Here is a 16,515-nt window from a genome sequence, read left to right as displayed (position 1 = left end):
TTGGAGAGGCTGGTGGATTTGAACCACCAGCCTTTACATTAACAGCCTAGTGCTTACCCACTGAGCCACCAAGGCCCCTCTGTGACAGACTAGAACTACTCAGTGGGGTTTTCTGGGCTATTGTCTTCAAGGAAGCAGATGGCTAGGTCTTTATTCCACTGGCCCCACTGGGGGGATTTGAACCACCAGGTTTTGGGTTGGGTTAGCCATTAAGCACAGACTGTCTGCACCCGATGGGTCAGGCACAATTCCATGTCCTGTACAAATGCCAGCTCCTTTGATCCTCACACCTCTGAAGGGGTTACTGTCACCACACTCATTTCTCAAAAGAGGAAACAGAAGCTCAGGCAGGTTCTCTTTCCTAAACTACCCAGTCCCCAACAGCAGGGCTAGCTTTCAAGCCCAGGCCGTTCTGTGGGTGCAGGGTCATTCCAGCCAATGGAACACACCCCAACGCTGAGGCCGGAAGTCTCCCTTTAGGGCTGGCCTCCTCCCAGCTTCATCGGAGGCCCGGTTTTCTTATGACCCCTGCACTGCACTGGGATGGGGAGCACTGCCCTGTCATTCTGAACTCCGAGCTCCCCCCTGAAAGCGGTGTGCACCATGCCTGTCCTGCTTCCCACCAAGATCGCTCTGCAGACCGAGGGGTGGAGTGTTAACAGTCTTCTCATGTCGTCAGGAGGATAAATCGAGAAGAGCGTGGCGTCAGGGCTTGTGAACAGACACTACCAGTTGTGAATAGCGTAAGGTGGCTATGCTAATGAGCACGCTGCACATTGATTTCCCTTCTCATTGGGTATAGTTCTACATAGGCTCTTTCCTCCCAGGAAGTCCAGACATATCTACAAAACAGAATAACCAAGATATCGCCAAGCTACGATCCTTCACTCCCTCACTACCATGGAGTTGATTCCGACTCAAAGCTGTCAGCAGAGTAGAATCGCCCCCTTGTGTTTCAGAGGCTACACTCTACCAGAACAGAAAGCCTCATCTTTCTCCCACAGAGCAGCTGCTGGGTTCGAACTGCTGGAATTGTGAAAGACGTAACCCACTACATCCCCGGGGGCTCCTTTTCATGGTGCTTAGGCATTGAGAATGGAAGGTGACTGCCTCTGGGCAGCGGAGAGCGGGTCCAGGTGAGAGCGGGTGGGAGACCCCTGTTGTTTATTGCAAACCATGTAAAAGCATTTGCTGTCTTCAACCACGGACCTGTAGCTTAGAGGAGGAAAGAGTATAATGAAGCTCGGTTTCAAACCCCCTCAAGTCTCACCGGAAGCATCATCTTCCAGAGCCGGGGAGTGGGGGCGGGGGGGTGGAGACAGCATGAAGGTTAGGAGGGAACTTTCTGGGAATGACCATGTTCAATCTCCCTGCTGTGGGACTCCCGTGACTTGGCCCCGTGGCTTTTGGTCACACTGCAGATGCAACCTGAACTTCACGTTCCCAGTCCCCCTCAAGCTCATGTCAGACACACTCATCCGCCTCAGGGCTTGTGCACATGGTCGTCTCCCAGTCAGGAACAGCATCCTTCTTCCCACACCTCCCCATAGTTGATTTCCTCTAATAGTTTGGGTCTTAGTACAAAGGATTCGTCCCCAGAAAGGTCCTTTCTTAACCAGTCAAATCTAAAGCTACCCCACCCCTGCCATGCCCAGTCTCCTCATTCTTCACATCTCTTATCAGTCCCCTGAAATCGTGCCTCTGTTGCTCAGTTTGTCATCTCTCTCCCCCAGGACAAAATAGTGCAGCGGAGAACTTGGCTGCCTCCTTCCACGATGTCTCCCCAGCAAGGGGAAGAGCCCCCACCCTACAGTAGGCGGTCCATAAATACCTGGGGGTGGGGGTGGGGCAACTACAGACGGGAAGGGCCACGTGGCCGGAGGGGCAACAGCCTGAGGAGGAAGCTGCAGGCTTCGGCCTGGGTCCTACCCTGGGTAAACAGGCCTCCCTCCACCCAGACAGTCACTGTTTGATCACTGTCTGCCGTGGCACCGGCCAAGCCTGGGCGGACACGCTGCCAAGGCCCCAGGATTCCCTGGAACAAGTAGCTGAGGTGGCCGCAGAAAGAACAGGTCAAAAAGTTATCCAAACAGGCGTGAGGGAGGGTGGGGACACACACACACACACACACACACACACACACACAGAGAAACTGAAGGAGGCCTGGGCACACCCAGCAAGCAGCCTCCTGGGTGTGACCTCAGATGCTTGGGCTCAGTGAGAACCAGCCCAGCGCAGGAGCAGGGAGAACCGGGTTCTGGTCCCAGCTCTAGTCCTGGCTTGTGGGGGGACCGCTGGTGCCTGCCCTCTTGGGACCTTGTTTCCCCAGCTGTAGGTAGTGAAATGGTGGACAGCAGATCATGGTTGTCATTCTTCCAACAAACAAACCAACATGGCCGTGAGGCAAGCCTCCGGAGCAGTGGTTCTCCACCTTCCTCATGCCATGACCCTTTCATATAGTTCCTCAGGTGGTGGTAACCCCCAAACCATAACATTATTTTCGTTGTTACTTCATCACTGTCATTTTGCTACTGTGATAAATCGGGCGACCCCTGTGAAAGGGTTGTTCAACCCTCCAAAGGGGTCATGACCCACAGATTGAGAACCACTGCACTAGAGGGAGATGGGGAGTAGGGTGGGGGTGCTCAGGTTGGAACAGGAGTGGAGGGTGTGAGAAGTAGCCCCCCCACCAGCAGCCACTTCCCCTTTGAAGCAGCCACAGTGTGAAGGCTAAAAGGCTGGGTGGTCTGAGGTTCTCCCCCACAATGAAGCTGAAGGGTGTGGGACAAGAGAGAGCTGTGCCTGGTGGTTTAGCACCCATCGCAAGCTCCACGCAAGGAGCCCTGGTGGTGCGGTGGGCTGAGCACTGAGCTTCTAATCACAAAGTCAGTGGTTCAACGCTCCCTGCTGCTCCGTGGGAGAAAGATGAGGCTGTGAGCTGCCACGAAGATTTCAAGTCTTAGAAACCCGAAGAGGCCCTTTGACTCTGGTCTCTGGGAGCACTGTGAGTTGGACCTGACTGGATGACAGTGAATTTTGTTCTGTTTTCCAAGCCCCACGGTGTCTCCGCCTCGCTGAGCCTTATGCTCCCTTGACAACTTAGCATTGTACCCAGTGACCTTGTGGGGTCACTATCAGGTGGTGTCCAGGCAGTCTTTATGGAAGCAGCCAGCCTCATCCTTCTCCCACTGAGAGATGGATGGGTTTGAACCGCTGACCTTGTGGTTCGCAGCTCCTGTGTAGCCCACTAAGCCACCAGGGTGAGTGAACTCAGTGTAACCAGCGGCTTCGAGAGTGAGCGTGGCCACCCAACTCAAAGGATGTGGTCAGTTGGGGTCCCCACATGGCGCCGGTCCAGAGACTGGCGATGTGATGCATATCTTGCTGTGTCTCTTCTCAACAAGAGCCACCACATCACCCCGGTGGCTGTCAGTTCCATTCTGACTCGTGCGTCCCAGGAGACCAGCTCCGCAGGGTTTTCAACGGCTGGGGTTTGGGCAGTAGAATGCCAGGCCTTTCGCCAGCAGTGCCTCGGGGTGAAGGAAGCCCTCCAGCTGACTGCATCAACTATTTACACCACCCAGGAAGGAACTGGGAAAATCCCAAAAAACAGTAGCTGGGAAGGAAAAAAAAAAATCAATGGTGAGGATGAGCTAGAGTAGCAGAAGTTAGCTGCCGTGGGAACCTGAAGACCTCCTGCTTTGTCTTTGCTGGGAGTTGAACCTCAGCTTGCTCCTCGGTCAGACACGGGCAAAGGAGCCTGGTGGCACATGGGTCAAAGTGCTCAGCTGCTAACCCGAAGGGATGATGGTTGGATGCCCCAGCTGCTCCGAGGGAGGCGACCCTCCCTCCTGTCTGTCTGCTCTCAGGAAACCCCACAGTGCCCCCCACAGGGCGTCCCCCCACCCCCCGCATCCCAGGAGGTTGCCGTGAGCTGGCGAGGGCTTTCTGGTCTTAAGGTTTTTTCACCTTTCTTCTTGTGAGTCTTATCGACATTGAAGTCACATATCATACACTTCAGTGGTTGAAGTGTATGGAAAAGCATGGTACAGCAACAGGCGTGAAGACGTGGTCAAAGATTTAGCACAGGAAGACTTCAATCCAGCCCACTGCCTTAAAAAAATAAAATAAAATTTGAGTTGCCCATCTTTTTTTTTTACTTTGACTTTGAGCTTAGTTTTTAAAATTAGAGTATCTGACAGCAGTGAGCCTCATCCTTCTGAAGCAACAGGGCACTGATTTAGACTGGGTCGGGTAGGCTTTCTGGACCGCTAACTGCCAGGTCAGCGCTTCGAACCCACTGGGTCCTCCGAGGCGAGGAAGTGATAGCCATCGGCGTCCTTCGAGGCTTACAGTCTTGGAAAGCCTCTGGGCAGCTCCGGTCGGCCCCGTAAGGTCGCTAATAGCCACCACCAACTCGACAGCCACCCTTTGGGGGTTGGTTTGCTTCATGCTTTCCCCAGTTTGTCGCAGTCGCCACTAATTCTTAGTGTCCCCACACTGGAGTTACATGAATGAGCCTCCACCGTGTTTGCCGTGGTTTCTCTCAAACATGAAATGGATTTATGCCCCATGCTCCACACGTGTCTGGGATCTCCCTGAGCATGGAAAGCATTGAGTCTGGGAAGCCTGGAGGCTCAGGCCAGGGAATCCGGTGGCGGAGTGGGTTACCTGTTGGGCTGTTAGCTACAAAGTCGGCAGTTGAACCCACCGCTGCTCAGCAGGGGAAAGCTGGAGCTTTCTGCTCCTGTAAAAATGTGCAGGCTCAGAAGGCCACCGGGGCAGCTCCACCCGTCCTTTTGAGTCACTATGAGTCAGAATTAATTCAATGGCAGTGATTTCTCAAGCCAAGGAAACTCGCTATTTGTGCTAACAGCCTCCTGTTTACATACGTTTACTTTTTTAAAAAAAATTACTGTAGCGGCTCAAAACCCAGGTTTCTTGGTGGCACGGTGGATTAAGTGAGGAGTTGCTACTGAAAAGCCAGCAGTTTGAAACCACCCGTCACTCGGGTGGAGAAAGAGGGAGCTTTCTACTCTGGTAAAGAGTCTAGGAACTCACAGGGGCCATGCTATACGGCTCGGAGTCCGAATCAACTTGATGGCCAGGACTTTGAGGGTTTCTGGAGTCGTCAAAACCAAGCCCATGGCCGCGGAGCCGATTCTGACTCATCCTCTGTCCCTCTAGGACAAGTAGAACTCCCCCCGCCCCCACCCAATAGAGTTTCCAAGGCTGTGAGTCTCCATGAAAGTGGACTGCTGAGTTTTTCTTCAACAGAGTGGCTGGTGAGTTGGAACTGTTGACCTTGCAGCTAGCGGTCCAACTCGTAACCCACCCTGCCATCAGGGCTCCTACCCCCTCAGATTCTATGGCACGAACTCACTCTGCCTCCATGTCTCATTCCAGAACAGATCTGTCCTCCCGAAGGAGCCCCGGTGCCAGAGTGGCTACGCGTGGGTCTGCTAACCACAAGACCAGCAGTTCAAAACCACCAGCGGCTCCTTGGGGGAAAGTCAAGGCTTTCTTCTCCAATAAAGAGTGACAGTCTCAGAAACTCACAAGGGCAGTTGAACCCTGTTCTAAAGGGTCACCATGAGGTGGCATCGACTCCGTGGCAGGGAGTATGGGTTTTTTGGAGCCTTGGGCTTGTGTTTCTGCCTGGGTCTTCTCTCCAGACTGCACTATTCATAACTATCTCTGGTGTCCCCACCTCTCTGGCCTGACTGCCTGTCTGTCTGCAGGACCCAGGCTTCAGAGCTAGGCCTACTTCTAGAATTTTCACCTGGGAACAAACATTTCCCAATCCCCACGGGGCAGCCATTGTGATTTCTTTATCAGAGTCATTTAAAACCAGAGTCAGTTTGAACCTTTAGTCACACGCCTACCTGTCTCCAGCCTGCTGGATTTACCCCACATCCAGTCATTGGGGGTTGGGGGTTGGAGCAGGGGCAGGGGCAGTGCTGATGGCCTCCACGTCTGCAGAGCACATCTCAGTGTCTTGGCGAGGATGCCGACTGGGTGGTGACCTGCACCCACAGCTCCTCTGAGCAGATGAGAGCACCGAGAGGGGTTCCGGGAGGAACCGTGGCTGGGATGAAGACCCCTTACACATCTTCCTGTTGCCACCCGCCGATGGGGACTCCCGGGGACCCTGGAGGACAGTAGATGTTGTACATCAAGGGTGGGCATCTCTACAGGAGCACACGGCCCCATCTTTCTCTCTCGCAGCTGCTGGTGGATTCGAACCACTGTACCCCCAGCCAGGGCTCCTTCCACCATCAGACAAAACCCAAATGAACCCAAGCTCTCAGCCATCAAGTCGACAGCCACTTAGATGGCGGCGTGGCAGAATCAGGCGCCCGAGTTGATTTTCGACACCCGGTGGCCCCTTTTGGTAGAGTGAATTGGTCCCTGGGGCTTTGTAGGCTGTGGTCTTCTGGGATAGGCGCCCTGGTGGCCCCCTTTGGTAGAGTGAATTGGTCCCGGGGGCTTTGTAGGCTGTGGTCTTCTGGGATAGGCGCCCTGGTGGCTCTGTGCTTAAGAGCTCGGCTACTTTCCAAAAGGCTGGTGGTTCCAATCCACCTGCAAGCTCTGCAGCAGAAAGGGCTGGCCACCCGCTCCTGTAAAGACGTCGGTGTCAGAAACCCCATGGGCAGCGATGCTCTGGCACACAGGGGTCGACGAGTCACAATCACCCTGATGCCTACACAACCGCCTTCACGCAGCAGACCCCAGCTCTTTCTCCCCTGACGCTGCTGGGTGGGTTTGAACCAGCAGTCTTCGGTTAGCTACTGCATGTCGAACCACTGTTCCAGCAGGGCTCCCAGACGTAGCCACGCTAATTGTGTGGCCTTGGGTAAGTGGCTTTACCTCTCTGACCCTCTGACGTGTTCCGGAGGAGGACGGCTCCGGAGGGTTTTCTTGGCTGTAATGTTTGTAGAAATAGCTGCCGACGCCTTTTCACAGTGCCTCTGGTGGGTTTGAACTGCCAGCCTCTGGGTTTGTCAGTCTCCTCATCTATAAGACCCCAGGGTAAGAATCAACCTGCCTGGTGTCTTCTGCCTCTGGGGGTTTCTGAGGGTGTAACTCTTTTATTTTTAATCATTTTATTGGGGGCTCGTACAACTCTTATCACAATCCATCCATCCATCCATTGTGTCAAGCACATTTGTACACTGGTTGCCATCGTCCTTCTCAAAACATTTGCTTTCTACTTGAGCTCTTATTATCAGCTCCTCAATTCCCCTCTCCTCACAGCCGCCCCCCCCAATGAACCCTTGATAATTTATAAATTATTATTTTGTCATGTCTTACACTGTCCAACGTCTCCCTTCACCCACTTTTCTGGTGTCCGTCCCCCAGGGAGGGGGTTATATGTAGATCCTTGTGATCGGTTCCCCCTTTCTATCCGACCCTCCCTCTACCCTTCTGGTATCGCCACTCACCCCACTGGTCCTGAGGGATTCATCTGTCCTGGATTCCCTGTGTTTCCAGTTCCTATCTGTACCAGTGTACATCCTCTGGTCTAGCTGGATTTGTGAGGTGAAATTAGAATCATGATAGTGGGTGAGGAGGAAGCATTAAAGAGGAAAGTTGTATGTTTCATCGTTGCTATACTGCACCCTGACTGGCTCGTCTCCTCCCTGTGACCCTCTGTAAGAGGATGTCCAGTTGCCTACACATGGGCTTTGGGTCTTCACTCTGCACCCCCCCCATCTTGATAGGAGTAGACAGCCTTATCTTTCTCCTGTGGAGCAGCTGGTGGTTTCAAACTGATGACCCTGTGGTTAGCAGCCCAACACATCACCACCCTGCCCCCAGAGTCCGTCTTAGAATTTTAAGGAAGGCTCCCTTGTAGATTCACTTTGCAGCAGTCGGAAAAGAAAGCCTTGCGATCTGATCGCAGTGAAAATGTTTTGCCCACTCGGGGCTGAATCCAAGCCAGTCTGGCTCTTCACCACGGCACCAGATTCCCTTTTGACCCATCACTCATTCAACCTCGGAGTCTGCTCTTTGTTTCAGCTCAAAGGAGAGATCAACTAAGGCATTTCAGAAAGCCCCGATTTAGGATTATAATCGCTACAGGGTCTAACATTTATTGAGGACTTCAAAAGCGCCAGGTAGTTTATATGCCCATCCTTTCTTTGAGATGGCCTTTTAAGACTTTTACATATATTCTTTCTATTTTAAATGAACAAACTGTTTTGCCCTCTTCGAAACAGCAGCAACAGAAGTGAACTCAAACGAGGTCTTCCTGTGTACATATGACCCCAAACCCAACCCGCTGCCACCAGTCCCACTCTTGGCAACCACACAGGATGCAATAGAATTGCAGACAGAAAGTGCTCCATAAAGGCTACTGTCATCCTCCCTCTCGAAAAAGAACCCCAAGCAGCCCTTGGAGTATGTTGGGTTCTTTTATGTTGCTTCTCTGCATTTGTGTGGGTCTTCGATGGTGAGTCTGCTTTCATCAGCTAATACATTGATAACGTGGGGGTGGGCAAACGCAGTGGCAAACCATCCTGTGGCGGGGCTCCAGCCTGGGCTTGCTACACTGGGAGCACATAAGAGACTTTCCAATCCGTCGCTTAGTCAACTGAGGGTCCCAGAGGAAGTTCAGGGAGTAAGTGAGACACCAGCGGCCAGACTAGAATGGCAGTGTGGGACCGTTGGAAGGGACAGCCTTTCCTGAAGCAAAGCCACTCGGGAAAACGGGAGCTCTGGGACGGATGCTGGGGGGACACCGGATGAAAGTAAGCTGGGGGCTTTCCCAACACCTGGGACACCCTGCTTGCCTTGGGCGCGCCCACAGAGGCTCTGTAGATGCGCGACCCTCCTTTTCTAACCACCCAACTCCTTTGCAGACTGATTGCAGCTGCTGCATTGACCGCCGGTTGATGCCAATGCATGGTGACCCTACAGGACAGAGGAGGACTGTCCCCTAGGGTTTCTGAGACTGGACCTCATATCTTTTCTTTTTTATATAAGTCATTTTATCGGGAGCTCTTACAGCTCTTACAATAATCCATACATCCATTGTATTCCCCATATGTTTTCGTGCATATGTTGCCATCATCATTTTCAAAATATTTTTTCCCTGCTTGAGCCCTGGGTACCAGCTCCTCATTTTTTCGCCTCCTTCCCCCACCCTGAGACAGTACCTCCTTACAGGAGCAGACTGCCTCATCTTTCTCCCATGGAGCAGCTGGTGGGTTTGAACTACCGACCTTAAAGTTAGCAGCCTAATGCTTAAACACACAGTACCAAAAGCACCTGCTAAGTCACTCTTGGCCCCCAGTGTGCTGAGAAATGCTTTCTTCCCTCCCATCTCTTCCTTGGTAGTTTTCAAAATCATTTCCTTGACATTGTAAATGATATCCTGTAAAAAATTTATGTTACCAAATTTCAGTCTATAGAAAGGTAGCTCGTTTTCTTTTCCCGCAGATGCTTTCCCTTTTGTTAAAAACAGGAGGAACCTGCAGGAAGCCTAGAGAAGAGTGCTGTAAACACTCATGCATGGCCCCGGCAGTTTTGTTAAATCCTCCCACATGCTTGGGGTTGGTTTGTTGTTTGGTTGTGTTTTGATGAGACGTCTGATGCCATCCTTTTCGAAATAGTCCCTGTCCAACATTTGTTGTCGATCACTGTCAGCTGCGTTTTGCATACTTTTCCTACGTGTGTCTCTACCTTGTTAACGACATACTCCCTCTGAGGAGCCCCCGGTGCCATAATGGCTTATGCATTGGACTGCACACTGCAAGGGTGGCGGTTCAAAACCACTAGCTGCTCTGTAGGAGAGTAAGGAGGCTCGATGCTCTTGTAAAGATCTACAGTCATGAAGTCCACCAGGGCAGCTCTCCCCTGTCCTGGAGGGTCACTCAGAGTCTGAAGGAATTTGAGGGAGGGGACTTTTTGCAGATAAGGTCCCTGAGCATTGGAATGGCCTCCAAGACAATGCGTTTGCTTTGGTTCAGCCTCTGCACCAGCTGGCAATTGCAATCCACCCAGCTGCTGCGTGCAGAAGGCCTGGCCATCTGCTCCTGCCAGGAAAACCCTGCGGGGCAGTTCTGCTCAGTCACTTGGGGCCACTAGGAGGTGACATCTGACCTCCTGTGCCACCTAATGACCCTGACAGCATTATTTTGCACAGGTGGGGCTTGTAGAGAACCAGTACGCTAGGTCCACAGCCTTCCTCGGCCTCCGCTGCTCTTTATTCTCCCACACAGGCCTTTCGGACCTCTCCACCCTGCCCTAGCCCATCATTCATTTAAAATGCTGCGTGCACACTCCAAGCATGTGAGGAGGCTTCACAAAGGTTGGCGGGGAAAACGGAGCCTAAAGAGCATTGGATTTTCCCACCGACTTTCAGAAACCCTCTCCTATGTTTTTTTATTTTGTTTTCTCTATGACGGTTTCCCAGGTTTTTGCTAATTCTAGAAGTACGATGAAGACCGTTCTTACGCCTGTGCGCAAGCATTCTCTCCGAAAGGAGACCTTCTGGGTGGCGGGGAGCAGGGTGGTGGTGTGGATTACACATGAGGCCGCTCAGCGCAAGGTCTGCGGTTCAAAGCCCCCAGCCGCGTCACAGCCATCTACTCACACAAAGAGTTACCGTCTCGGACATCCACAGGAGCCGTCCTACCTGTCCTAGAGGGCTGGGACTGACCCCACAGCAGTGCGTTTGGTTCGGCTTGAAATAGAGTTGCCCAAAGATCACTTTCCTTAAAGAACTGTGCTCTCGGTCACTTCTCTGTGGAATGTCTCAGCCGCCGAGATCATAGCAAAATCTCCCTACGTGAGGTGCTGTCTCTCATATCCCACAGGGACTGATTGTGTGTGTGTGTTGTATGAGGTGGGAAATGACATTACTTTTTCCTCCCGTGCAAAGCCAATCAGCTTAGCAGCACGTGTCCAGTAAAGACATCTTTTCTCTGCTGTCGCTAGGTGCCCTGACGCCTCGTGGCCCTGTGCCCAAGAGAACAAAACACTGCCCAGTCCTCGGCCGCGGTCACCATTGTCACAACCGGTGCTGTGTGTGAGCCCCTTGTTTTCCTCTTTTTTCCTGACCCTCCTTTCCCGAGGACGATGTCCTGCTCCAGAGGCTGGTCCCTCCAGGTAACGTGTACAAAGAGGTCACATCATCCTTGCTTCCAAGGAGCATTCTGGCCACAGTAACTCCACGACAGAGATGTTCCTGCTTCTGGAGTCTGCCTCAGTCAAGACCCTTCAGCATCATAATTCTTTGTTCACTTTTAAAATTTATTTGAAATGTCCAAATCGTTCTTTCATAAATACCATTAAAATATATGATCGCTGCTTTCGAAATTCATAGGAAGAGACTTCACAATACTTGGGAAATAGAACTAAAGGGTCATGGAATGCCCCACCCCGGACTTCTTTTTTTTTTTTTTTTAATTTTTCCTTCTTTTTATTATTCAAGCACAATGTTAAAAGTCAGAAGAGGTACTGGGATGGTTCTTGTGTGGTCTCCAGTGTTTTGGGGATGACAGAACCCAGCCCCTAGGAATGTGAGAGCATTACTCCAAAAAGTGAGCGCTAGTTACTGTGCCAAGTTCAAAGGCCCACGTCAGACCCTGGGCACACGCACAGATGGGTTAGGGGGTGGACTCCAGTGTGGGAAAGATCGGGGATGGAAATGGATTCAGAAAAACAGCTGAGCTAAAGAGAATCTGGCACCAGAAGGGTCTTGTGGGAGAAGTGGAAACAATCCTCTCCTCTCTGCGATGACCTTAAGGACAAGGAAGGTGACCCCGCAAGAGGGCCAAAGTGGGTAGCAGCTAGTTGGATTCCATAAGGCAGTGGCTGGTCAACTGGCACTGTGAGGGGGAGGGATGCAGGACATAAGAAGGGAGACGAACTGTTCCAATTTCTGCGCAGCTTGTTTGCCCGCTGCTAGGACTTCCTCGTGATTGGCCTTTTCCAGGCTCTCGTAATTCAAGACCACCTTGTTGGTGATGAGGGAGAAGCCAAAGACTCGAAGTCCACAGTGCCGTGCTACTATAACTTCGGGGACCGTGCTCATGCCAACAGCATCTGCCCCCAGCTTCTGCAGGAGACGAGACTCTGCCACAGTCTCAAAGTTAGGGCCCGCCAACATCACGTAGGTGCCTTCCTGTAGTTCTTGCTTGTCCCCCACTTGTTTCCAGGTTTTGTGAGCAATCTTTCTCAGATCCCGGTCATAGGCATCAGACATGGGAGGGAAACGAACTCCAAACCTCTCCTCATTGGGGCCTATCAGAGGATTCTGGCCAGAGAAACCAGGCATGTTGATATGGTCACGGATCAGCATGATATCACCAACTTGAAACTTGGGGTTGAGTCCTCCAGCTGCGTTGGTGACCACTAGGGTGTCCACACCCAGAAGCCGGAAAACCCTCACTGGGAATGTGACCTTCCAGAGGGGGTAGCCTTCGTACAAGTGGAATCTGCCCTGCATCACCACACAGGCTCTGCCATTCAGGAAGCCAAACACCAGCCGACCAGCATGTCCTGGAACTATACTTCGGGGGAAGTTGGGAATCTCGCTGTAGTCAAAGACCTGGGCCTGAGTTACTTTCTCAGCCAGACCTCCTAGCCCAGAACCACAGATCACTGCCACTTGAGGTCGGTGCTTGGTGTGGGACAGAAGCCATTCAGCTGTCTTCTGGTAATCGTCATATGTGAATTGGCTCTCCATGGTCCCGGTGATGCCCTCGGGATGAGTCCGCGTGTCTCCGCTCGGATCCGCTGCGCTGGATTGACATGCGAGCGCTGAGCTCTGGCAGGCACCCCGGACTTCTTGAAGATCTCTCTTCCATGGTTAGACTTATTTTCTTTTTTTTTAATTAATAAATATTTTTATTGGGGCTCATACAACTCTTACTATAATCCATACATACATCAGTTGAACAAAGCACCCTTATCCATTTGTTGCCCTCATCATTCTTTTTTTTCTTTCTTTTTTTACATTTTATTAGGGACTCACACAACTCTTATCACAATCCATACATATACATACATCAATTGTATAAAGCACATCTGTACATTCCCCACCCTAATCATTCTCAAAGCATTCGCTCTCCACCCAAGCCCTTTGCATCAGGTCCTCTTTTTTTCTTCTTTTTTTTTCTTTTTTCCCCTCCCTCCCCGCTCCCCGGTTAGTTATTTTCCAATGGTTCATTCAACACCTTCTTCCTCTCCTTGGGACACTGGAGATTGTCTTTGTGATCGTGCTATCTTCATCAGAATTAAGTATGAGGATGAGGCCAAGTTAGTAAAATGAACTTGGATGCTTCCATTTATTTCTGCGCTTGGTCCCATCTTAAATGGCGCAGGAATTCTCTGTTCCTTGCGGCTTTGAACCCCATAAAGCCATCTGGGCTTCACTACTTAGGGGCTCGGCATCATAATCCAAGGTCGCAGTTCTTCTTCCGTCTTCCTGATTTATGGCCCAGCTCCATGCCAAAGCCATACTGCTTTTTCACACTTTCAAAGAGGGGCGCTGCTACACTCTCCCCACAAGTCGGCCTATCTCTTTGTCGTCCCTGCACCCGAGCCGTACTGTTCCCAGCACAGTCGCTCATCCTTGTCCGAAGAAGAGATCCTGTATGGGGTCTGCCGCCAAAGCCTCGTCGAAGTGTTGAGCAGCAAGATGTCACTTTGAGGATCAGGTGCTCCTGACCCAAGCCCTGGTATTTTCCATCACCTGCCATGTCTGGGCACGTTGGACACTGTGGAAGGAAGATCAAAGAAGAGCCGATGCATCTGAAGGATGATGCGCTTGGGAGCACCAGGGACCGCCAAAAGACAAACACCTCTGTCTTGGAAGAACTACAGCCAGACGCTCCTTAGACGCAGGATGGCGAGAGTTCGTCTCAGGTGCTTCAGACACGTTGTCAGGAGAGACGAGTCCCAGCCGGATAAGCGGCAGAGCTTCAGTAAGATGAACTGATCAGTGGCTGCCGTGACAGGCTGCAGAGCCGAGCAACAGAGGCTGCGAGGTGGCACATGCGTCCTTCTGTCCCCTCAGGTCAGAGCCGCTCGATGGTGCCTAACCACCACCACCACCACAGGTAGCCACGTTTTTAAGATTCTAAAATAAATGAGTGCGTCAATAATTCTATCAAAATGAGATCCATTTATTACAACGTCCCGTAATAACATATAGAACAAAATATTTGCCATTTGTATGTGGACATGAAGAAATCTGAGATCTATAGCTGTCTATTTAAGCATGACATTAGTTATGAGAATGTAAAGAGACCTACATGGGGCTGTGGGCTAGGTGCTGGGCTGCTGATCCTGAAGTTGGAGGTTCTAACCCCCTAGCTGCTCCAGAGACGGACGAGGCTGTTTCAAGCTTTATAGACTTGAAAACCCTATGAATCAGAATCGACTCATGACGGTGGGTTTGGTTGGTTTATTTTTTTTTAAGTTTAAAACATTTCCGTTTGAACATACAACTGATATAAAACAATTGAGGAAATATTTCGTATTCCTTTTTAAAATAAAATGTGTTTTGTTGTTGGAAATATACGCAACCAAGCATAGGCCGATTCAATAGTGGTACCTGTACAGCTTCAATTATGGTACCTGTACAGCGTCAATCATGGTGCATGTAAAGCGTCAATCGTGGTGCCTGTAGAGCGTCAATCGTGGTGCCTGTACAGCGTCGTCAATCGTGGTGCATGTACAGCACCAATCGTGGTGCATGTACAGCGTCAATCGTGGTGCATGTACAGCGTCGTCAATCGTGGTGCATGTACAGCGTCAATCGTGGTGCATGTACGGCGTCTACCGTGGTGCATGTACAACTTAGCGACGGGGGTGGCATTCTTGAGCAGTAGCACTTAGTCTCCTTTCCTGAGAGTCCTTCCCCCATTAACGGGAACACTGCTCTCGAAGGTTCTTATCGAACCTTTCTAGTTGCGGTCATCACTGTGATTCTCGACAGATTGTTCTTAAAAGAGAAACATGCTCAGGGAAGAATTATTTTTCCCCCAAACTAGTTAATCTCAACCATTGCTTAGTTTTAAGAAGACTTCAGAGGTGGGTGGGAGTGGGGTATAATTTGATTGTATTCTTTTAAAAATCCATTTTCAATCTATCATTAAAGTCTGTTGTTTCATATGTACCAGCATCAACAAAGGGGAAAATGTCATTTAAAATGGACGGATGAGCTCAACATCTTTCTTTTCAAAGCACGCGTTCAAACGATGGCCTGTGTTTTACCTTCCCTGGTCATCGCAGCAGAACGAGCCACCTCTCCAGGGTGTGGCAGTCACACACGGCTAGTAGCTACGTGATGGACAGAGCCGCTGCAGCTGAATCCACTGTCGCACGTCTTTGTAAACTCGCAGTGGCTGTTTCATACGAGGCTCCCGTGGATACGTAAGTTTCAGAATTAGGTTGAGCAGGACAGAACCAGGCCCCTGGCAGGTTTGCCTCCTTCTCCTGGAGCCCAGAGCTGGCAATGACCATAGTGCTGGGACTGGCCGTGGCCTGTGCTAACGGCTTTGTCCTCTCGGACTTCCCTTCCCCCATGAATACGGTAAAAGTCTGCCTTGATACACCCACCAGGACTCATAGCAACCCTGCAGGGCAGAGAACAGCTCCTTTCTGAGACTGGGGGTCTAAGGGTTACCTGTCCGGCGGCAATCTAATCCTCAAGGCTGGCAATTCAAAATCTCCAGGGGCCTGCGGGAGAAAGACAGGGCTTTCTACTCCGGGACACAGTTACAGCGGCGGTTCTCAGCCTTCCGGACGCCGCGCCCCTCATATAGCTCCTCATGGGGTGGGGACCCCCAACCATCACATTATGTTCGTTGCTACTGCATCACTGTGAGTTTGCTACTGTTACGAATCAGCTGACCCCTGTGAAAGGATCATTCCACCCCCCAAAGGGTTGTGACCCACAGGTTGAGAACCACTGAGTCACAGTCTCAGGAACTCACAGGGCAGTTCTACCCTGTCCAATATGGTAGAGACGATTCGGCAGTGAGTGAGAGCCCTTTTTTGTTAAAGATTATTAAGTGCTTCCTTTTATTTATTTGTTTGTTTGTTCATGATGAATCATTTTATTGGGGGCTCTTACAGCTCTTATCACAATCCACACATCCACCGTGTCCAGCATGCCTGCACACATGTTGCCATCATCCCTCCCAAAGCACCCTCGTTCCACTCGGCCCTTGGTATCAGCTGAGTGAGAGCTCTTTACAGGAGCAGGCAGCCTCCTCCTCCTCCTGGGGAGCCTCGGTGGGTTTGAACCTCCCACTTGGCAGTAAGCAGCCCCATACCTGACCTACTGTGTCATCAAGGCTCCTGACGTTTATATTAGGTCATCTTTCACATTTCCCAAGGAAGTTTATCATTTCACCCATAACATTTTTATTAGATTAATTCCCGGGTATCTTATCATTTGTTATCATAAACAGTTTTTAAATTGCGTTTTCTCATTTATTGATTCTAGTATATACAAACTAGCAGATGTTCATGTCTAGTTATTAATTTTAATAT

General features: G+C 51.0%; 1 pseudogene; it reads right to left on the bottom strand.

Moving 5' to 3' along the window:
- Nucleotides 1-11,480: 11,480 nt before the first annotated feature.
- On the bottom strand, nucleotides 11,481-12,778 carry LOC142422368 (purine nucleoside phosphorylase pseudogene; annotated as a pseudogene).
- Nucleotides 12,779-16,515: the final 3,737 nt, after the last annotated feature.

Source organism: Tenrec ecaudatus, chromosome 12, assembly GCF_050624435.1.
Source record: "Tenrec ecaudatus isolate mTenEca1 chromosome 12, mTenEca1.hap1, whole genome shotgun sequence".
In the NCBI taxonomy this organism is placed as follows: Eukaryota; Metazoa; Chordata; class Mammalia; order Afrosoricida; family Tenrecidae; genus Tenrec; species Tenrec ecaudatus.
This window is presented reverse-complemented; position numbering and strand designations above follow the sequence as displayed.